The 23,095-nt window shown below is 34.5% G+C and overlaps 2 long non-coding RNA genes across 3 annotated transcripts; both read left to right on the top strand.

The window, feature by feature from the left end:
- The first annotated feature begins 3,742 nt into the window (after positions 1 to 3,742).
- LOC134242667 (uncharacterized) lies at positions 3,743 to 5,905 on the top strand. Of its 2 annotated transcripts, none has more exons than XR_009986896.1 (3): positions 3,743 to 3,839; positions 5,353 to 5,589; positions 5,810 to 5,905. It is a non-coding gene; the product is annotated as an uncharacterized LOC134242667 (long non-coding RNA). The 2 variants fall into 2 exon arrangements; XR_009986897.1 differs by lacking the exon at positions 3,743 to 3,839 and adding an exon at positions 4,248 to 4,439.
- Positions 5,906 to 11,512: 5,607 nt separating this feature from the next.
- On the top strand, positions 11,513 to 14,668 carry LOC134242666 (uncharacterized). Its single transcript, XR_009986895.1, has 2 exons — positions 11,513 to 11,580; positions 14,001 to 14,668. It is a non-coding gene; the product is annotated as an uncharacterized LOC134242666 (long non-coding RNA).
- Positions 14,669 to 23,095: the final 8,427 nt, after the last annotated feature.

The raw sequence follows: 23,095 nt of genomic DNA, 5'->3' as shown, positions 1-23,095 counted from the left end.
TTGAACATCAAAGAAGGTTTACACCTTTTTTTATATTCTAGAAATTTATTATTTGCATAAATTTCATCAGTTTCAGTTCAAAAAAATACATACTCATCCAGGCATCCATATTTTGTTTGTATCATCTGTCTTCAAATGAAGATTTATATAGTTATTGGAATAATAATTTTAAAAGTGATTTAAATAAATATACTTTGATAGTTGCTGATAATACTATTTGCTAATAAAACTTAAACCATAATTTAATGCATATTAAAATCTTTATTTCAAAAGTGAACATTATTTCAATAGTGGTTGAAACCTATGTTGGTTATTGTAATACACTTTTAACCACTATTGATTTAATTATTTCAATAGTGGTCGTATTTCAATAGTGTTTACTAACTATGTTTGCTATTGAAATGCACTCTCAACCACTATTGATATAATTATTTCAATAGTGGCTGTATTTCAATGGTGGTTTCAATCTATGTTTGTTATTGTTGAAATCCACTCTCAACCACTATTGATATAATTATTTCAATAGTGGTCGTTATTTCAATAGTGGTTGCAACAGTGCATAATAACTTTGCTTCTGTTTGTAAGTCGGTCATTCGGTTTATCTGTCCACAACCAGTTTCCGTTCATTTTCTTTTATTTTGTATTATTATACTTTAATGAAATTTTGTGTACATCTTTATCAGAAAAATAATCGATTGCATGTTGTTTAGTGTCCCATTTAAAACTTTTTCACGCATAAAGGGTCACCATCTACCTGTTAAGGGCTTCTCATTTTAACATTAACTCGGCACTCAGGGCCTTGAGCAGTGAGGGGTCTTTATCGTGCGAATGCCTGCCGAGACACGGGACTTCGGTTTTTTCGGTCTCATCCGAAGGTTCCGCAAATTTCACTGCAAGTGCCGAGCATATGGTGGAGGAACAATTGCTACCCATTTTTATGGTTTTAGGTCAGTCGGGGCCGAGATTTGAAATACGACCTCCCGATCACGTGGCAAACTCTCTATCGACTGAGCTACCATAAATGGTCGATTTATTTTAAAAATATTCAAGTCGCTTCTGTTTTAGGAACGATTCAGCACATTCTTAAGGTGGGCTTGTTTCTTTTTTTTAGGCAATTATTTACACACTGAATTGTCTACTGATTTTTCTACTTTTTTTCCGAGCGTGACAAAGGGCACAAGACGGGTTGGCAGGGGATGCTCGCTCCTCTACTTCCGGGCATTGATCCCACCTCTGATGTTTTTGAGGTTCGTGTTTGCTCCAATCCTAGTTTGCGATGTTTTATCGGACTTTTAAACTCGAATACGTTAGTTATCTCTTCATTTTCAGGAAACAGTTCGTGATTAAATTGTTCCATTCAAATAAAAGTTCAAAAATTATTGTACCACGAAACAAGAGGAATAAGCTCAGATTTAGGGATCGTACCCACCTCACCGTTTCTAGGGTATTCAGACCTATTAAAAGTCTGTAATAACGCAAAGTATTTTGACTTGAACTTTATCATATCCACAAAAAAAATAAAGAACAATTTCCGTCTCGCATTTAATTTTTTTTCAGAGAAAGTCTCCGAATTACGCCCAGTAAATAAATAAAAATATCCTCGTGTACGTGTCAAAACATTTTGACATGATTGATATCATATAGTCACTTAACTCATGTGACATTCCACTGTTTAATACGCTTTCACAATTCATCGTGTCTGGTAGTTGAACAATCTTTGGTATCTATCGAATTCAACTTAAAAATATTGAAGATTTTTGCGAATTTATTAATATTATTAAAGATTATACATTCTTCTTGTATTGTAATTTTTTTTGTTTGGGAAATATTATGTGAGGAATTCTGGTATTTCAGTGCAATTCAAGTGCACGACAAGAACATGTAGGTATAGTTTTCTCATACAGTGAAGTCGCCAATTCCGGGTCACGTCAGGGTGTTTCGTTGATATTTTGCAAATGTGTTCAATTTATATTTTAAACCAAATATGTATTGAAAGAACAAATAGTAAGTCATCCAAACGCCTTTTCGTTTTTAAAGAAGCTTCGGTAAACAAAACCTACCTGAATGACAATGGTAGGCCTATTCTGCATCCCTGACACATCTGACTAACATTAAAGGTTTTTACATGTAGCGTCAACCACATCGTCTCAAGCCACGGTCCGGAGTCCGCATATAGCTCTCTCCTGCCCGTGGATGCTTGGTCACAAAAAGTGTCGTAATCTTGAATATTTATGCCTCTCTATTGTGACGTCATATTCAGTCAGTGGCAAGTTTTGTTTCCATCGCAATCGAAATCAACAACTGACGTCAACAGTATACAAGAAATATTTCCTTTACTGTGATTGGACATTGAAAGTTCGCGGTAAAGTTCATCATCCGACTATGCTTTACTCGCATTGGTCAAATGGTTGTGTATATCGAGTAAAATGGTCATAGTGAGTATCACAGTTCTCCTCTCCTCCATTATATTTTTCCAGGCTGATGAAAATTATACATATGATTTGTAAGGAAAAACATGTTTCAATATTTATCATTGTCATTGTGCAAATTGTCATATTATGAGGCCATGAATAAGATCCATCTTAATATCATATGATGATAATAATTTAAGAGGATTGATATTTAGGTGACTGTCTAAACCCTGAATGAATTCTTCCTGGTTTAAGTTGATCAGGTTCTTCAAAATATCCTTGTATTCACAGTCTGATAGTCTCGTGGAAGTTTGCTTGCTTAGTAAAACGTTGGTACATAGTTATGAAATGAAAGATACTATTGTGTTTGTATACTTGAGCAAGCCAAAGTATTTATAAGATTATGAGAGAAGCGTAATAGATGGTCTTTGAAGTTCATACCTATACAAACATGCGCTGAATTGACAAAGGAACCCGTACGAAACTCTTAACCGTTTTCCGGCCGGAGTCCGGGCGGACTGAGACGGATTCCGGTTAAGTGCTGGGAGGACTTAGCCGTACTGTAGGCGGACCTGGAAAACGTCTAAGCTTTAACCGTTTTCCGTCTCATTTCTTAGGTAGATTCCATCTTAAATCCAGGCGTATTTTTTGTTAGACGTTTTCAGGCTTAGCTCTTAGACGGAATCTGCATTAATCTTTAATTGTGAACAGTTGAAACGAAAACGTCTATGCTTTAACCGTTTTCTGTCTCATATCTTAGGTGGATTCCACCTTAAATCCTAGGCGTATTTTTGTTAGACGTTTTCCGGCTTGACTCTTAGACGGAATCTGCATTAATCTTAGGATTGTGAACAGTTTAAATTATGACCACATATTTAATTCCTCTAGATGACCTTGTTTTCTTAAGGCACTTATGGGGGAGATACTCGTAAAAAATAGTCAAACATAACTTTTAATTAATTTATTTGACTTCGAATATTATGCCTTTATAAGATTTAATATAGCTTTTCCTAGATGAAGAAGTCTTTGCTGCCATATTGTATATATCAGATATACTTTTCCAATGCCCACCTGCCTGATCCCCCTCTACAGGGGCGGAAGTTTTCAGGCAGAGCCTCTCTTTGGATGCATTGGTCAGTTTGAATGCAGATTTTGAAAGTGATGACTGCATGTTGTCGATTTGGTTGATGAATCTTTATAATTATTTCATTCAGTTTAAAAAGGAACTTAGGCAAGTTGTATGCCTGTAAGTTATTATTATTTAGAAGATGATTGTTCATTCGTTATGTGTTTTTGGAAGAAAAGAGTGACAACTTTTAGTGTTATCTAATGAGCTTTGAAGTGAAGTAAATTATGCTCGGCAGTGAACATCATCTGCTAAATGGACGGAGAAGGACCTCGGTACAGGAATAACTGTGGAAAATAAGGGTAAGTTAAATTATAAGCGGTATTTTTCTTTTTTTTTTCTCTCTTTTTTTTATTTCGTACAGCCAAAATTTGGACTCCACCGTGCATTACTCTGTTAATTAATTCCAATAGCATTGAGGCCCCATATATTCACAATACACTCTACACTAACCCAGATATTTAAAAAAAAGATTGCGCTTACAGTAAATTTCAGGCGCCATTTCTTTTTGCCAAATGTATGGTAGCCTCAAACAACTCCCCCCCCCCCCCCCCCCCCCCCCCAATCCTCTAAAGTTTCTCAATATTATGAGTGTTTCCCTTTTGGAATAAAATGTTAAAAAGTACAGAGATAAAAGATGAAAAAAACTAAATTAATTCATTTTTGTAATTATTAAGTAACATGTACTTCTGTACTAACCCAAGTGTTTTCCGTAAATACGATTTCCCTTTAAAATTAGCGACCGTCACTTACTTCCAGTTTTAAAATCACGATTGGAAAATTTGTTATGATTTGTGTCTAAGCACTGTTTTAACCAGTGGTTGGTGGAATTGTGACACAAACACCCTTTTAAAAGTGTATTTCGCTGATTAGTTGGAATCAGGAGTCAGGTTTTGAGATCTGTAAGTCACCATTTACATTCCAAAACATGCATAAGTTAGATCTACATATTCCATGAGCAGCTATTTACCAGGTCCAGTACAATCACTAGATTTAGCTACGTAGGTAGAATTACCTACGTAGCTTTATTTACCTACCTCAGGAAGCTTTATTTAGCTATTTCAAGGTAAAAGTTTTCTTTTTATTAAAAAGAGACAAAAAGTCGTAATTAAATGACTATTGATATTTATAATAGGGAGGCTTTAAAAAACAATTCAAAGCAGAGATATTTTATACATTGCTGCGTTTGGACAATTTAGAGCAAAACGTGTAATTCCATTGTTTGGTTATCTGACCATACGGTAAGGTGCGGTGAGGCATGACTTAGTATGATTATTTCACATTGTGCTGAATAATTACCGACCTATTATCGTGTTAACCGGAACTAGAGTTCTTTGTCATTTTATTCAAGGAGTAACTGTTCTAACTGTCATACATATCCCCAAAACTTTCAGAACTTTGATTGCAATTGCACAGAAAAAGACATTTTTCCAAGAGGGATTTTTTCATGAGTTGTTTTCAGATGAGTTCAAAGTTGAAAATGATCACTGCATCAAAATGATATTGTCTGCAATTTGGTAGCTAAATAAAGCTACCTCAGGTATGTAAATAAAGCTATGTAGGTAAATCAAGCTATGTAGCTAAATCTAGTGATTGTACCAGACCTGTTTACTATCATTTAATTATTACACATGTATATTAAAGAAATATATTTGTAGAAAGGAGTCTTATGTTATTACCTTTTTCAAACATGTCAAATATATGAAAATTATGAAAAGTAATTGAATAAGTCAAGAGATTAAAACCTATTTAATATTGAATTTGTAAATATTAGAATTTTCTGCAGTGCACTGAGTGCAGTGTTATATATTTCAGCACTTCAAGCTGTTCAAGGCCTCAGCAATTATGGCTGATAAAGGTAAAATGAGGACAGCGGCAACTGCAGCGACAGCGGCAACAGCAGGATGAAGACCAAAAGCCACTGTCTATCCACTCTTACCAGTAAACAGGCAATTCTGCTTTCTTCATTTGAGAGCATGCTGAAGATTCATGGGAGAAAGGAATGCAATTTAAAACATGTGCTTCATTCAAATGTAGTGGAGGTTATGAAAGGTAAGAATACATGAAGACAACAGACAACTGATAAGATATATATGAAAAATTATTCTTATATTATGCAACTTTTAGGTTTGAGAAAAATGCACAAGAATGTTTGCATCCTAGCTGATCTATAATACAGAATAGACTTCACAAAAGAATCATTTTATTGAAAAAATGTTAAAGAGTTGTTTTAAAATGACAAATTCATCTCAGTTGTGTATTTTCTTTACAGACTTCATCATGCAGGGTGTGAAGAATGGCACAGGAAAGCTGGAATCATGGAAAAGATAGCTAGGTTATACCAGATAACTTAGGAAGGAAAACAAAAATATGACACACTATTTCCTTACAGACAGAAAGAATTTTGTGAAAATATTCAACCAGTTGTAAATTAACGGCTAATTAATAAATCAAGTTTTGATATAATATTTTTTATCTTTTAATTTCAAGTGAAGGCAAGGTATGACATTTTTAAATGTTAACATTTTTGTAGTGACTGTCATTGAATTTTATAGGACTTTAAAATAAATGATATATAATTTGTATAAATTCATTTATTTTAATTGTTTGTAAAAGTCTGTATAGCTGAATTACATTGTGATGAGAACATGTAGATTATGTAAATATTAATGTGAATTTCCTCTAACCATTAGGCGGAATACCCCTTGTTAATAAGAGGGAATACGCCTATCTGATGTTAGGCGGAATATGCCTTACAGGTTAGGCGGAATACGCCTATTGCATGTAAGGCGGAATACGCCTTGCAGGTAAGGCAGAATATGCCTTGCAGGTTAGGCGGAATACGCCTTGCAGGTTAGGCGGAATACGCCTTGCAGGTAATCCATATTAGGAAAGGTGGAATACGCCTTAACTCATTTAAATATTTCGAGCCCTATTACGCCCTGACTCCACCCGGACGCCGTCTAATTGTCTTATTAAGTTCCTTATAGATGATAGGCGGATTCCGTCTTCTGAATTCCACCTGGAGTCAGGGCGTAAATTTTTGTACAGGAAGTGATGGTAATAAACTGTCTTAGAAGACAAAAGAAGCAAAGAGTGTGGCCGGATTGTTGGATGACCAAATAAACATCACAAGTCGATCGCAATCGCTGTCCAAGGGAGGGATGTGCATGGGATGATGTCGGCGGGGCATTGTCCCTAGCCAAATTGCGAAAATTAGCGACATTAATCAACCAAACTCATAAGAAATTTATTAGGACCGAAAGGAATTAGACATTTCATATTCTAACCCTGATGATCTGACCTTCCTACTTAAATGCGTCTTGGAAAACAATTACTTAATTTAGTTTGACGGGAAATATTAACAAAAGTGCAGAGAAATGCGTCATCAGAATGTATCAAATCAGAGAGCATATTATGACACAATTCCAAAATTGAAGCAAAATTATCTTCAACGGCAGATTCCATGATAATGGTTTTATAATGTTCAATGGAACGCACTTACAGATTGAAGAATTCTTCAACATAGGCAACAACTGTCACAAGCATCTAAGATTCACATTTGAAATTTCTCCATCTACTGTAAACTTCCTTGATACTACAGTTTACAAAGGACTCAAAAATTTAACAAACTGGATATCAATTCGTTTATCAAACCAACAAATAACTTTTAGTATACACTGTTCACAGACAGAGCGCTCATAGCCCAGCTTGTTTAAAGGATTCATCAAGGAGAATGCATTAGACATGAAAGAAATACTACTGACCCTTAAATATTACATGCAACATTTAATGACTTCAAGATGCACTTATCTAAGCGAGGTTACTCTCCTTCAGAAATTGATCCTATTATCAAAGAAACGATCAACACAAACCGATCAAAACTTATCCTCAAAAACACTTAAGAACAACCGTTACGTAATGTATACCCTACAGTACTGGTTACTACCAGGTAAATTTAACCTTTACATTAAAGGAATGAAAAAACAGATTTTAAAATATTGGAATATAATTCTTAGAAATCCAGAATGCACAACTTTATTCAATTCTCAACCAATCATAGCTAAATTACAGCAAACACAAGAACATAGGTAACGAGATAATGAACAGCATGATTTATATCTGTCATCCCTGATGAGGTTTCTTAATAGCCGAAACACTCTACAACTACTTGCATAATTCAAATCAAATTCATCTACTCTATGCAAAAAAACGTATCTACTATAAGTGTTATTTAGAGTGTTGGGTCCTAATAAATCTCTTAGAAGTTTGGTTGATTGACGTTATGGATTTTCACACATTGTGCAAATGAAATAAGAATAGAAATATCATTGCTCACATATTTATTCAATATACATGTATCACTAATATTTGCAGTATGTTTGAAAAAAAATGCAATCTGTATAAACCATATCAAAATCCGACAAAACGTTGAAAAAATTCAGTAAATGTAAATGTCTATTATAACTTTAAATTCGCCAGTTTTTTTCCCAATAAAACACTTTTCACTTTCCAATCTACATTTTTATGACGAGTCGTGTGAGGAAAATCATACTTTTTGATTTTCAACAGTGAAGTTCAAATTTTAATTTATTGCAATAATTTTCCTGAGAGGAAAATTTCCGGCCAACCCACTTAAAAATGAAAAAAAATGTTAAGACCCTCTTAAACATTATGTAATTGATTTGCGTAAGACATCCGGAAGATGAAATTGGGCTTCCTTTTTTTGATGCTGACAAATTTTTCACATTTTGATAAATTGTTTATAAATATGGTGAAATCAACATGCATCGGACCCTTTCGTACTTTATCAAGATCTAGCGATATAGGTACCGCCAAAATGACATCAGAATGGATCTTAACAGTATTTACATGTAGTATGTGAATATAATTTTTGAAATAATTATATGCTGTTTATTGAGAAAGTATCACTGAAATTCGATTTAAAAAATGAGTCCTAATTCACAATGAAACGGACAATATTCAGCATGCAAAGTGATTTGGAATTTTTTATGTAGAAATTTACTTTTTAATTCAATTTAATTGATTACTTCGGTCTACAAATGTAGAACAATTTCTTTTGCATCACATAGCATTAGAAAGGTTTGAGAATGCTAGTTGTATGTCAGCTTGAGTTCGCGCCTTTGTTTCGTCGGTTGTAAAATTTTAGACGTTATATATCATGAACATGTATTTTCACTGGATATCTATTTCCACTAAAAAGAAAGTCAAAAATGTTCTGTACGATTATCAGATTTTGATTCTAATGAACGGTTTTGCCGTGGTTACTAAAAATAGAAATTTCTGTATAATGATTTCAAAATGCTACTCATCATACAGTTTTAGTTTGGTTTTGATATAACTTGGGACACAAATAGACTACTCTAAGATACATAATACCGTATTTGATTTAAATGAAAGTTGTTGCCTTGGTTACTAGAAATAGATATTTCTGTGAAATACAAGTTTTCAAAATAATACCCCGAATACAGTTTTAGTCTGATTATAATATAATGTGGCATGCGAATAGAATGCACTTAGGTACATAATTGTCTCTCTTTTTATTTTGATGAATGATTTTCCATGTGATTTTAAATTGAAAATTCTAAGAAAAAAATTATTAAAGACTACTTCTTTCAGATAATGTCAGAATTTTAAAAATTGAATAATTTGCCTGAGAGAAAAATTTCAGGTACAGACCATACACACTTTAGTATGGATATAACATGTGATATAGCCCTCTTAAACATTATGTAATTGATTTACGTCAGACATCCGTAAAATGAAATTGGGCTTCCTTCTTTTGTTCATTTGATATTTTGTTTATACTTGCTTTAATAATCTACCAGTTTTAGAGTGTAATGAATAAATCTGCAATTATACAAGTTAGGTTTAGCGGTAGTAAAAAAATATGTATTTGACATCATACACTACTTTCGACTTCTACATTTTTTTGTTTAGTTTTTTTTTTCAATCATGCTATTGTTTTCATTATTACTAGTGGAGATTTAGGAATTTATGCATGCAATTCTATAGTTCTTTGATTCGTTTTCTACTTAATTTTAAATTAAATGTTAGACACATTTTTAACATTCTGATAAACTCTTACAGAATTCTTCAACGTTTAATGGCAAACATTATACAGTTTACTTATTTCCAGTGAGAATACCCTACTTTTGGTACCAATTAATTAAATTTGCATTTAAGAAAACTTTATCTTTGCTATGTTTCACAAACACACCTTTTTTTTAATTTCAGATCAGATACATGTACAAGCAATATCAACGTCTTATATATACCTTGTTCCTTTTCCATTATTCTGGTGAGTAGCATGCTGTTTTGTGCAACGTCTTCATTACGCATGTGAAATAATTTATCCCCTTCCCCCCAACGTATACGTTTATTACTTATGCTTATAAATTCTTTAGATATTGATGGCGTTATTCAGGCAAGCTTTTTGAAAAGCTATTATATGTGTTTGTGTACTTTTTTCTATATTTAAATACAAATCCCTTTACATTTAAATTTCACAGCAATGATATAAGAAAATAAACAACTTTGATGATTGTCAATTTTAATACATTTTAATTTACGACATAAACTGAAGATTTTTAATTATTAAATACACCTACGCATTTATGATTCGATTAAGAAGAAAAACCACATTAATCCATGTGTTCTGCATCACATGTAAACTCTCATCGCAAAAACACAAACTGTATCAATTTCTTTTTAGCTCACTTGATCCTAGAGCTTATATAAACTTTAAGAATCAAAAGTGCCCGGCGTTCGTCCGGCGACTGTTTTCCTGTTTTGTGTTGTTTGTACAATAGTCTATTTACATTTATGACTTCAACTCCTGACAATTTCTTCAATTCAGCCACACTTGCCCGAAACTATCCTGAGGAGAATGGAATTGAAGTTTGCTCAGAGCAAGTTCAATTTTCCTTTTCAAGGGAAAATGATTTCAGAATTCATCAAAATTTGGTGGCGTTTTCTACAAAAATTCATTTTTCAAGATCCATCAGGCTACAAAAAATAAGATTTAAAAATAAAACTTCATGGCATTCTGTAGATTAAAAAAAATTGTTCATACTAAGACCCTGAGTAGGACGGATAGGGTGGCGGGTTAAATTTTTACAAAAGGAATAGCTAGGAAATAAAGAAATATACTTTAAAATCTTCTTTCAAGAATACTACAGCCATGATCAGTCATTTTATGTGATATTATCCTAAAAAAGTGTATATTAAGGTTTGGTTTAAATCAAGACCGTTTCGTGTATAGAGGGCAGAAATAAGGGTCAATGTGAACTAAGAAATACGTGTATATAGGAGTTAATTTAATTTTTTCCCAGGAAAAGCAAAGCCATGATTAGTCATATTGAGATGAAAGCATACGCAGGTAGTTTAGATTTGTCCAAATCGTAGCTTACAGGGGCAGGGTGGGACAACAATACAATCAAAGTTTTACAAAGGAAAACAAAGGAAACAGGGAATGCTTACTTTTCCTAGGCATCTGATCCCACCTATCGAATTTCCCGATACTTTTATTCCCTATTCACTGATTTGTATTATTTGAGATCAGTCAACATTCGTTTTCTTCAAGTTTATTATTTAGAGTCTTTCAATAGTATCAAATTTATGCTGATTTTGATCTGTATGGAACATCATTAGGTTATTTAGAATGACGTTTGCTCAGATCACACCACCCGGGGGGAGGGGGATGGATAGGGGGTCATTAATATCTGATTAAATTTATTGACATGAATGTTCACGAATAAGAGAATCATGAAGAGCAAAAGGACCATAGATACTCAGGTGAACATTGTGGTCTATAACCCTTTTTGGTTTAGTGGTTTAGAGTTTCTGAGAAACAGTACTTGAGAGCTAGGGATAATTGCTTACAATGCACAAATATCACGTGGCGCACATCACGTGGTGTATCTTTACTTATACTTAAGTCCGAACAAAATTGATTTATCACAAAAGACGTCTTATTCTCAAATTCTCAACATAGTTGCTTGCAGTATAAGCTTTGGAAAGGTAAGATTATATATATAATTTTTTTTCCAACAAACAGCAACGATTTCAAGAGGATAAATTGTATCTGCATTTAAAAAAATAGATTTTGCAAAATTTTTATCAAATTCTTAACATTCTGAGATGGACAAATAATATTTAAGTAGGTTTTTCTTATATAGACCTATATTAGACATTTACCAACTGTTTAAACACAATTTCATGCATGTGTGCTTAAACCCTATTGGATAAACTTGAAATGACCAAAACTTTCTTAAGGATTTCCATCCCTAAAGGGACCTTATTCCCTACCCTTAAATGTCAGTCAAGTGCATAATACTCTGATATCATATTAAAACAATTAATAGTCGAATAGGATTATCCGCGAGAAAATTTTAAAAAATTCATTAATCAAGCAGTAGTTAATTAACAAAGATTGCTTTGAAGTCTATGGGGAAAAACGTTTTTTTCAAAATAGAAATTCAAATAATTTGAATATCAATTATTCCTGCGGTGGAAAGATGCATTGAATAATTGAAAATAAAATGACAATTGAAAACAATTTTTTACCGGCTAATTCTTTTAAATTGTTTTATTATTATTTTTTTTTTATTTTTTATTAATTTTATTAATTAACTCTTACCAAAAATCAAGGTCATGAATTAGTACACATCATACTATACATATACTACTCAAAATTTGATAAGGATCATTAAAATTTTCTATATATTGAGATAATCAATAACTGTATAACTGGCAATATTTTGTCCAAATGCAAAAAAAAATGTCTTCAACAAACTTGCACGTGCATTTCATGTCATGGAAATGGTTTCTCGTCACAGTTTATACTTTTACTACAATTGCACGATTTTCACTCAGGCAGCGGTGTGATTCTTTCTTAGATTTAAAAGAACTCACCTGAGTGTTTACACTACGTTTATCAACACAATGGCCCCTCAACGTGTAAGGCGTCGTCTGACGACAGAACAACTAGGTAGATGTATTGGAATGCTTGACGCTGGTTATTCACAACGTGATGTTGCAAATGCGCTTAACGTCAGCCAAAGCGTTGTAAACAGAGCCTGGAACTGACGACAAACTTTTGGTACAGCAGCACACCGACATGGGGGTGGTCGTCAGAGATCAACAACTCAACGCCAAGACCATTTTGTGGCTCTTCAGGCACGACGCCACCCCTTCTGGACAGCAACCAGCCTGCGTAACTACCTCCTGAACGCCTCGGGGGTAAATGTCTCAACTCAGACGATACGGAATCGGCTTCACAATGCAGGTCTCAACTCGAGAAGGGCATGTGTTCGAATCCCTCTGACTGTGCTACACCGGCGGAAGCGATTGGACTGGGCTGAAGACCATGTCACTTGGACACAGAACGATTGGGTTCCAGTTCTGTTCACCGATGAGTCCGGGTATTGTTTGGACTTTACAGACAGGAGGCACCGAGTGTAGCGACGATAGCGTGAACGTTTTCATGATACCCACATCAGTAAACATGACCGTTATGGTGGTGGTTCCATCATGGTCTGGGGTGGAATCAGCAGGGATGGAAGAACAGATCTTCATGTCCTGGAGAGAGGAACAATGACGGGGGTGCGGTACCGGGATGAGATCCTGGATGTTTATGTTAGACCCTACGCTGGTGCTGTTGGCCCTGAGTTCATCCTGATGGATGATAACGCCCGTCCACATCGCGCCAGGGTGGTGGAGCAGTACCTTCAACAGGAGACAATTGTCCGTATGGACTGGCCAGCACGCTCGCCGGACTTGAACCCGATTGAGCATGTTTGGAACATGCCGCAAGTTGCCCTTTCATGCCGTAGAGCACAACCCACGACTTTGGCAGAGCTGGGAAACGCCCTCGTTGAAGAGTGGAACAACCTTCCCATAAGAAACATCCGGGTGCTTATTGACAGCATGGCTCGACGTTGTCAAGCCGTCATTGATGCAAGGGGAGGCCATACTCGGTATTGACACTACATCGACTATTTGTGATGATGGACTTTCTCCAAAAACTTTGCAATATTTTCTCTGGTTTTCTGTTAACTTTTTTGTAATGAAATGCCTTTTGGTGTTGTAATAAGATTTCAAGCATTCCTTATTGGTAAAAGTTCATGTTGTTCATAGATACCCTTTCATAAACTGAGTAAACACGTTTTTGAGTTAAATTTTTGTCTGTTGTTATGTTATTGGTAAATTACACATATATAACCTAGTGATCCTTATCAAATTTTGAGTAGTATACTAATAGTAATAAATGGCAAGTATGTCTAAATAAAATTAGTACTCAAGCCTACATATCTGCTATGTTTTCAATTTCATTGAATCTGTGAATGTATCATCGATTTAAAAAAAACAACAATTGGTAAATAAGGAACACAATGCCAATTATGTACAGATATACATTTTCATCCATTAATTTCTTTCAGTATGGGCCAGACATCGAGCACAAATGATGAGTCAATCAATACTGGAAACATCAATATATCAAGCGGTTCTACCAATACCGGAAACCGGAGACATAACTGTCGGTAACATCACTGGAAATGACAGACATAAAACTTTTATCCCACGAACGAAATGAGGTAAGCGTCATCCCTTCTGGAGAATATGCCACTATCCCAAAAGCCAGTGGTTTTATTTCCGTCTTTCTTAAGAATGGAGAGGGAGAATCGGAAAAATTTGATGTTGCCAAGTATGCAAGTGAATCGGGAAGAAATTTCATAGTGAAGGATGACAGCGGCGGTAAAGTCAACGTTTGTAGAGCAAAGCACGGGACGAAATTGGAAGTGGATTGTCCCCTGGAGAAAATGTAAAATCAGACAATCAGTATTCCTTTTCAAATTGTAATGTACGTTGCTTTTCTTTGCTTCTGTCCATTTTAAGAATGGAATTCTTTATATATACCAAGAATCAGTTTTGAATCTTCTTCATTTCAATTACTATTATAATAGCGTAATAAAAAACCTATCTGTCTTGCATGTATATTTGGAGCATCTGCTATTTAATTTGTAATGAAATTAAACAGGAAAACTTAACTGTTACCGACTTATCAATCAACGTTTTAAGAACACCATGGCGTTAGAGTATTGCGTTTTTAATACACAATCAAAAGAAAAGACAGAAATATAACATCAAATGGAAGAGAAAATACATTTACAGAATGCCAAATAATATGCAACCAAAGTTGTTAATTCATTGGTGAAAGGAAACCAGAAAAAAACATCCACCACACACCAGTACTGTGCAGGTTGAACAAATAAAACAACACCCCCACCCCCCACACTCCTAAGTATTTTGGTCACTGCCCGTAAAGTACATGTCTGTACTACAAAATTATTACACCTGGTGAATTCTTTTCATCTGAAAGAAAGGGGGAAAATTTAGTCTTCAAAACAAATCGATACAGTGGGATTTGAATTTGAAGTGTTTAATTATTTGTTATTGTCTATTATATTATTTATGTATTACATGTAAAGTGCTATTGCTTGTTTCCTCTACGTCACAAAAATAAAGCCTAACATTTACATCTTAAGTATCCTTTTTATATGTGTTGCTGGTTTTGATTATGGATATATGGCTTCCCTCTGAATATTTAATGTTTTTCCTTTTGCAAATCAGATGTTACCATACACCAAGGTTCGTTTAACACTTACATGTAACAATTCTTTCTAAAATGATTTTTGGAATGTTAATATAATATTAGTTCGAATATATAAATGTCAAAAACACCAACTAATTTGGTATATTGGAATTTAATATTTTAGTTAAAAAATCTAAATTTTCAAATTTCAGAAAAGGTTAAAAATTTTAATATTTTTAATTTTTTATTTGTTAAGTGTTACATGTACCCACCACCTATCAGATTCCAAATTGATTTAAACAAGGAAATCAAAATAATTGTTGTCCCCTGCTTTCGGTGTCTTAGTAAAATTGAGATGTCGTTAGCAACACTTGAAAATATTTTAAAATTAAGTCAAACATGAATAACACGGAGACAAATATAGCACATTAGAAAACAAGAGGCCCACGGACCTTATAGGTCACCTGAGTATCGTATTCCACTCCACATGAACCTTTGACCCTAGGGTCACATGTTTAACAATTTTGGAAAAGGCACCCGTGCTCATCATAAATGTTTGATTTAAATACCAACAAAAACAGATTCCAAACCATTTATTTATCTTCAGTATTGAATCATTAGACCCCCCTTCCACATCAGCCCAAAGGCCTTGAAAATTTCAATTCAGTAACAAAGAGATTTTCAAAGAATGAACGCATTTTCAGTATGTCCTCAATACAGTCCCGAAGTAATACATGTACACCGGAACCCCTGACCCAGGGGCCATTAAATTCACAATATTGGAAGAGGCACTCTTCTTTATTATACCTATGTACATACATGTAGTTTATTGGCTTGATACTGAGTACCCAGGAGAAGAAAATAGTTGATGTATTTTCACCATACAATCAATGGAGCCCCCTAACACCGGAACCCCTGACCCATGGGCCATAAAATCACACAATATTGGAAGAGGCATCTTCCTTTACATAGCTATATAAATAGTTCATTGGCTTAATACCCAGGAGCAGAGGAGAATATTTTCAAAGAATTAATGCTTTTTCACTCAATAATTAATGGACCCCGGCCCTAACACCTGAACCCCTGACCCAGGGGTCATGAAAATCACAGTTTTGGAAGAAGCAACCTTCCTCACCTTAATACCCAGGAGCAAAGGAGATTTTCAAAGTATTAATGCACATTTACTTTGTAATCAACAGAGCCACACCCTACATGTAACACCAGAATCCGTGTCCCAAGGGCCATGGATTTCAAACTTTTGGTAAAGGCAACCTTATTCATCATAACTATGCATTTAATTTGTTTTCATAAAACTCAGGAGCAGAGGAGAATGTTCTCAAAGAATTAATGCATTTTCACTATATATCATTATACGCAGTAACCCCGCCCTAACACCAATTTTCGCAATTGTAGTAGGGAGCTCAATGCTTTTTAGAATTTTGCCAACAATTTGACTCCTTGATTCCCAGAAGTAAAGAAGGAGATTTCTAAAGATTGCATAAATTTTAGAGGTTTTGGTCCAATCCCTCAGACCCCATGAAATTCAAATTTTTTGTTCCCCTTCAGCCATAGACGCTTTATGCCAAAATGGGTTGAAATTGGTTGAGCGGCTGCAGAAAAAAGCTGAAAATGTTCAAATGTTAACACACGACGAACGATTCACGAAACAACGCTTACGTCCGAAACGATGGACGAAGACAGATAGCTATTGGTAACCTGAGTTTACGCAGGTGACCTAAAAATTTGACACGGGTAATGCACTTGTCAAATATTCAACGCCCTATCATATGTGATTTAAAAGTAATGACCACAGTTAAAAACTTTGAAAAATAGGTCAAGGTCACGGGATCAAGGCCATAATAAATTTGGAGAGATCTTTTCACAGGTGTTATACATATTTAATATGAAAGCCCTAGTTCTTATCATTCAAATTTCATAAACAATACCAATTTAAACTAGTGCTAATTGTAACGGGGACCGTTACAGATGTTCCCCAAACGCTCCCCAAATCCCTTTTTTGTGCCATTTTCCTGTAAGACATTTTTAAAATATGCTCAGTATCAAAGGATTTCATATAAGATTAAAGCTACAATGATACAGACTATATGTCATTTAACTTATTGCACGCGCACGCACGTGCATGCACATGCAAGATGATCATGGCATGTTGTCTAAACCATTAACATTTCTTAATGTCGTTAGAATCAAAAAGAAAAATCATAAAAATATAAATTTTACCGTTTTTCAAATATATTGGTCATTTTGCGTATTGTGCACGTGCAAGCATGCGTGTCCTTGCATTCAATTCTGATAGCAGCATAATGTAGTAATTCATCATACCTATCCATATTCTAAATTTCATCCCGTTCTGTTGAGAACCAAGAAAGTTATAGGTATTTAAAGTTTCAGCCAATCAGATTGCAGCACATGTGCATGCGCATGCTTTTATGATAATTGTTATAGATCATGCTGTAGATCTTCATAATGTATGACTATGTTCAAAATTTCAAAGGTTTTTGTCAAAAAACAAGAAAGATATTGATACTTTAGTTTCAGCCAATCAGAGCGAAGCGCACGTGCATGCGCGTGAGATCTTGCTATTTTGACCATGTCATCATGTCTATACTACTAATATATCCTCACATTATGAGTTTTAAAGCATTTTATCAAAAAAAAGAAATGTTGCGGCTATATCTATTATATTGGTCATTTCACGTGTTGCACGTGCGCACTCTTGCAAGCACGTGCGCGCAAAATGACCTTGATTCCGCAAATCTACATAACATGTCTACTGACCCTAAAAAGGTTTTACCTACATCGGACGAACAGTTTACAAGATCATTCCCGGACAAAAAAGTACCCAGGAAGAAGAAGAAGAAGAAAAATAATAATAATAAGAAACAGAGTAAAAACAATATGTTCCCCAACTTCGTTTGGGGAACATAAATATTTTTTTTAAATTGGTCCATCTTTAGGGTCGAGGGTCAAAACAGTGTGGTGTATTTGGAAAGGTACTGTTACAGTTAATGCACATGTTAATTAAGAAAGCCCATTTTTTCTCAATCAAAACTTATAATATAAATATTGCATGTAGTTGAGTGTTACATTGAAAATTTCTACTCCAAGAAAACCATTGTCAACCGAGACGCAGACGAGGTCGACAATGGTTTTGTAGGGGTGGAAATTTTCAATGTTACACTCAACTAAATGCAATATGTATTACATATTATGCTGAATGCTTTATACAAATACATATAACAGAGAACCCTGCCCGCCTAAATTCTGCGCAGTCGCTTTTTTGGAATATCACCAGTCCTCAAGCAATGGTGACTGTTGCTACGCAGGAGGCGTGGCTTCATTATTCTGCGGGTAAAAATGTTTTTTAACAAATGTTTCTCGACGAACCAGATTCAAGAAATTTACATGAAAGTAAAATATAAGCAAATATATAAGTTTGAAAAGCAGATCAAACAGGAGGGTCGTTATCAAGGTCATGGGATGGGTAAGATACATGTATAATAAGAGAAAAAAGATACCACAGAGTCTGACACACTTTTTCGTATTGGGATATTTCACTTGAAAAGGTGTTAATGGTAGTCTTACAACCAAGCTTTATGATAAACGTGATGGCTTTAACTTTTCAATCGTCAACTTCCCTTACCTATGAAGCAATAGACCTTCATCAACTCCATACGGGGTTTATATCTCTATAGCCTGTGCTAAATCGGGGTCAAAGAAAAAAAAAACAGAATTATATTCACAATTCATTGTTTATTTCAAAAGTACCTTACAATATAAATGTGTCGATGTATTTATTTTGTAAATGTATGATATGCACATAGATGCATTCATAACAATGTCAACACATGCACGCAAGTCTAGTATATCTTTATATGAACAAACACTAAATTAATGTAGCATTTTAAATATTGGTCCTTTTTTACATGGACTATAAGCTACATTTAGCAGCAATTTTACAACCTGGTGCTAAATGGAACAGTACGTGTTCTCGCAGCGTGGTGACCTAATTCGTTTCTCTATAGAGAAACGATCGGTCATATGTTCGAGCTGCTTAAAACAATAGAAATAAAGTCCTTGTTGTCGTGAATGATGCAGAATAACGCCTCGACTTTCATCTTTTAAAGAACATGTCTCAGCCTGGAAGGTTATTCTGCAACATTCACGAAAACGCGGACTTTATTTCTTAATTAATGCAACATTGTTTTTTAACAAGGAGTTGCACGTTTTCTTTAACTCTAGGAAGCTGTATACATGTAATATGTTAAGCTCGACTGAGCCGAAGTGCCAAGTGATATCCTCTGTGATCAACAAGTGTCCAGTGTCCTTCTGTCCTGTGTCGTATGTAAACACTTCACATTATTTTATTTCTTCTACAGAACCACTGGTAAAATTTCAACCGAATTGGCCACAAAGACTTGTGTTTATCATCTTATTTCTTACAGCGTAAATACAATTTTCCGATACATTATCCTTCTACGACTTATTCTACTCCTGACTACGCCATTTCCACCATCTTTCTTTTAAATTTGCCATGTTTAATTCTTTTGGGGCACTCTGCCTTCGTTGTACAGTACCCCCAACGTTACTCTTTACAATTCTATCGTGTCCTATCGTGGATTTATCCTATAGTCTCGTGCGTGTATCCAATCGTATCGTTTGTGTATCCTGTCGTATCGTGCATGTATTCTATAGTATCGTGTTTTCAGTTTATTAGGTATCCGTTTTCTATCGTGTTTTGCGTGTATCGTGTTCATTCGGAAACACTCGTTCTTCCTCTTTACTATGGAAAGAACCTATCGAGATATTCCGAGTTTATTTTTCGTTTTGTGAACTTACATACGATTAATTCATTTGAGAAATGGAAAATAATGTTTTATGCATAAGGTTTTCATCATTAAATATACATGTACGTGTAGAAAAAGAAGAGTAAAATAAATGAATGAAATTATGAATAAATAAATAAATAAATAAATTAATTAAATAATTAATTAATTAATAATATCTTTATCCATGTTATCATGGGCAAGCAGAGAGCGTTAATCGAAATTAAAATCCTAGCTATTTTCCAAAAAAACAGACAATCGATCCCTTTGTCTATTTTATTTCTTAATCGTATTGTAGGATTTTATTTTATTCAAATTAGAAATTTTATAATATCTTAAATTTAACAGAGTCACTGGAAGATTTTCGTAAAGGCCGAATGTATATAGTACATGAATTTACTGCGTTGGCCTTAGGGTCCATGGTCCACGCAATGAAATTTTTAAATATATAAACATAGAACAAGAAACATATATTGACGCAAGCGTCAAAAATCGGCCGCAATCCAATTGGTCCTTTCAGTGAAGTAATAAGTAACTGGAATATTCGTTCTGTTATTAATATATCTATTGTTGTGAGGTGTGTTGTATTTGTATTATTTCATCATGTATATTATTAGTAACATTAAGTTTCTTGAACATTCCAGAGTGGTCAATATGTTTAGTCATTTTTTCTAGAACATTCTTGAACTTTATTCATGTCCAGAACTTTCCAGGAATATCATGTACTTACAACTTCTAGAATATTCTAGATTTATATTACTGTATAAATACCCTGTCAATTCGATGCATAGATACACTCTTGTCGTATGAGCACCATTGAGTTACAACTGGGATATAATTTCACTGGGACATTGTGTGCAGCAACGGACACTCTGATGTATGTATTTTTAGATTTTTGCTAAGTTTGTACTTAATGATTTGTATATTACTGTAAATAAATTATTGTTAAGTTTAAACTGTGTGATTGATCTTTGCTGGCATTTAGGGTTATTCTGACCCATAACACTATCTGTTAATTAATTTATTACTGTGACATTGAAAATTTGCATGCGACATTACAGGATTTTCTCCAAAACATATTACGTGTATAATACTACGTCATGTACAAGCAAACTACTTCCACAGGCACCTGAAGTATGGATAATACCCCCCCCCCTTTTCTTATCCCCGTTTCGCCTTATCTGATTGGTTAAATTAATTTTAATACAGTTTAAATATCTAACCAATCAGATAAGGCGAAACAGAAAAGCAACTCCAAAACCTCCTCCAAAGCAGTCAATGGAGAAAATTTTATGTATCCAATTAATAAATCGTCCGATTACGGCATACCAAACGATAATAGCGGGGTTTAGGTTTAAGAGACTAGTAGAAGAACATCTCCCTGTCAGGGTGCTTGCAAAATTATGATAGGTAACACTAATTATTACCTTGGTAATTTGTCTCGAAGCAGCCCCACCCCCACCCCCCCCCCCCCGTTTGTTTACAACTTTTGTTTCTTATATACCTTGTGTATTTTTATTATACCGAATAGGGCCATTCTTTAAACGTAAGAAAAAGTACAATCTGTTTGCATATAACGACATATCCATTCTTCAGGTGCCTGTGCTACTTCTAGTCCTCTGAGTCTCCGACAAACGAACTCGGGTGAAAGTTTGATGTTTTTAAAGACTAGTAGTATTTCCATTTAAAGATTAAAACTTAAGTTTAAATTTATCTTAACCATAGAGATATATAGTTTTACCTAATTAAAAACGCAACAAATATGTGGGGCTTTCTTCGCCCGCTATCAGAGGATGTAACCCCCCCCCCCACCCACACCCCTTATATATAATAACTCCCTCTAGATCAGTCACTACATTTCTCCTCTTGTAAGATGTGGCGGGAAAAAGCTTGGCATACTGTAAAACGCGCATTATCCTTGTCTGTTGCAGCAAAATCTCGTAATGTTCTGTCTGATAATACGTTGTCATTTAATCATTTGGATATTGTCTTTCGGAAATGTATATATACATGTGTATATACAGAGCATTTAGAAATATATTCAACAAATCATGTTTAGATAGAGAAAGTAATTTTTTTTTTTCGTGTTTTTATGGGACTATTAATTTTTTTATAGTAAAATTTGTCGTCATGGGGCCTCGTGCATTTCAGATCTACTAAATTAGACGATATTTGATTTATTTTAAGATTGTTATTTCAAGTAAAAATGGAAATATAAGAAATTACTGTGTAGTAATGAGAGTATGCCAGGGACATCAAAAATAGTGGAAAACATGGGATAATTTTAGCATAACGGGCTTTTCGTAATTTTCGATCATGCGGTTAAAAAATATCGAATATCATTCTACCCTGCGTTTCTTATTCCTTTCAGTATACATGTATATTCTTTTACCTATTTTGCAATTGATTAAAAATCATTAGAATATATATAAGTGATTTCTTTAATTTATATCCTCCTTTAATTTTGTGAATAAGTGCCGTGTTAGCTGCAATTATTTACCCCTCTCCTGTTATACTTTTCGACACAAATATATACATGTAGCTTTAGAAAGGTAGGAATCGTAATAAAACGAATTCAAAGTTGTTGACATGACAACCAATTGCCTGGTACATTCTGTATGTCCATATATGTATATGCATATACCCCGTTTCCAACAGAGGCGTGGGAACCCGGGGGGGGGGGGGGGTAGCGGGGCTTACCCCCTAACTTTTTTGCAAATATATACATAGTATAGGCACTGTAAATCGGGGTTTACCTATTTTTGTTGGTTTAGCCCCCTCCAACTTTCAATTTGCTTCAAACATCTATGTTCAATATATACGGTTGAGAAAGTTGTGTTGTATAAAACCTCGTATAACTTCAGGTCATAAGTCATTATCTATGTCAAATGTATAACGCTACCTGGATATTTCTGTCCAGGATAAGGGCGTATATCGATGAGCTGAAAATGTGCATTCTAGATGATTAATGTGCAATCAGTTTTCTGCAGAACCTCTTTCCATTATACTGACATAAGTAAATCGGTGTGTTAGGGACTGAAAACATAATTTAATAAAATTTTCATTTAATTCAAATTGTTAATCACGCTTTTGAAAT

Source organism: Saccostrea cucullata, unplaced genomic scaffold, assembly GCF_032062105.1.
Source record: "Saccostrea cucullata isolate Sc308-1 unplaced genomic scaffold, CSIRO_AGI_Scuc_v1 ctg2828, whole genome shotgun sequence".
In the NCBI taxonomy this organism is placed as follows: Eukaryota; Metazoa; Mollusca; class Bivalvia; order Ostreida; family Ostreidae; genus Saccostrea; species Saccostrea cuccullata.
The sequence above is the reverse complement of the archived record's forward strand: the minus strand, read 5'-3'. Positions and strand labels throughout refer to the sequence as shown.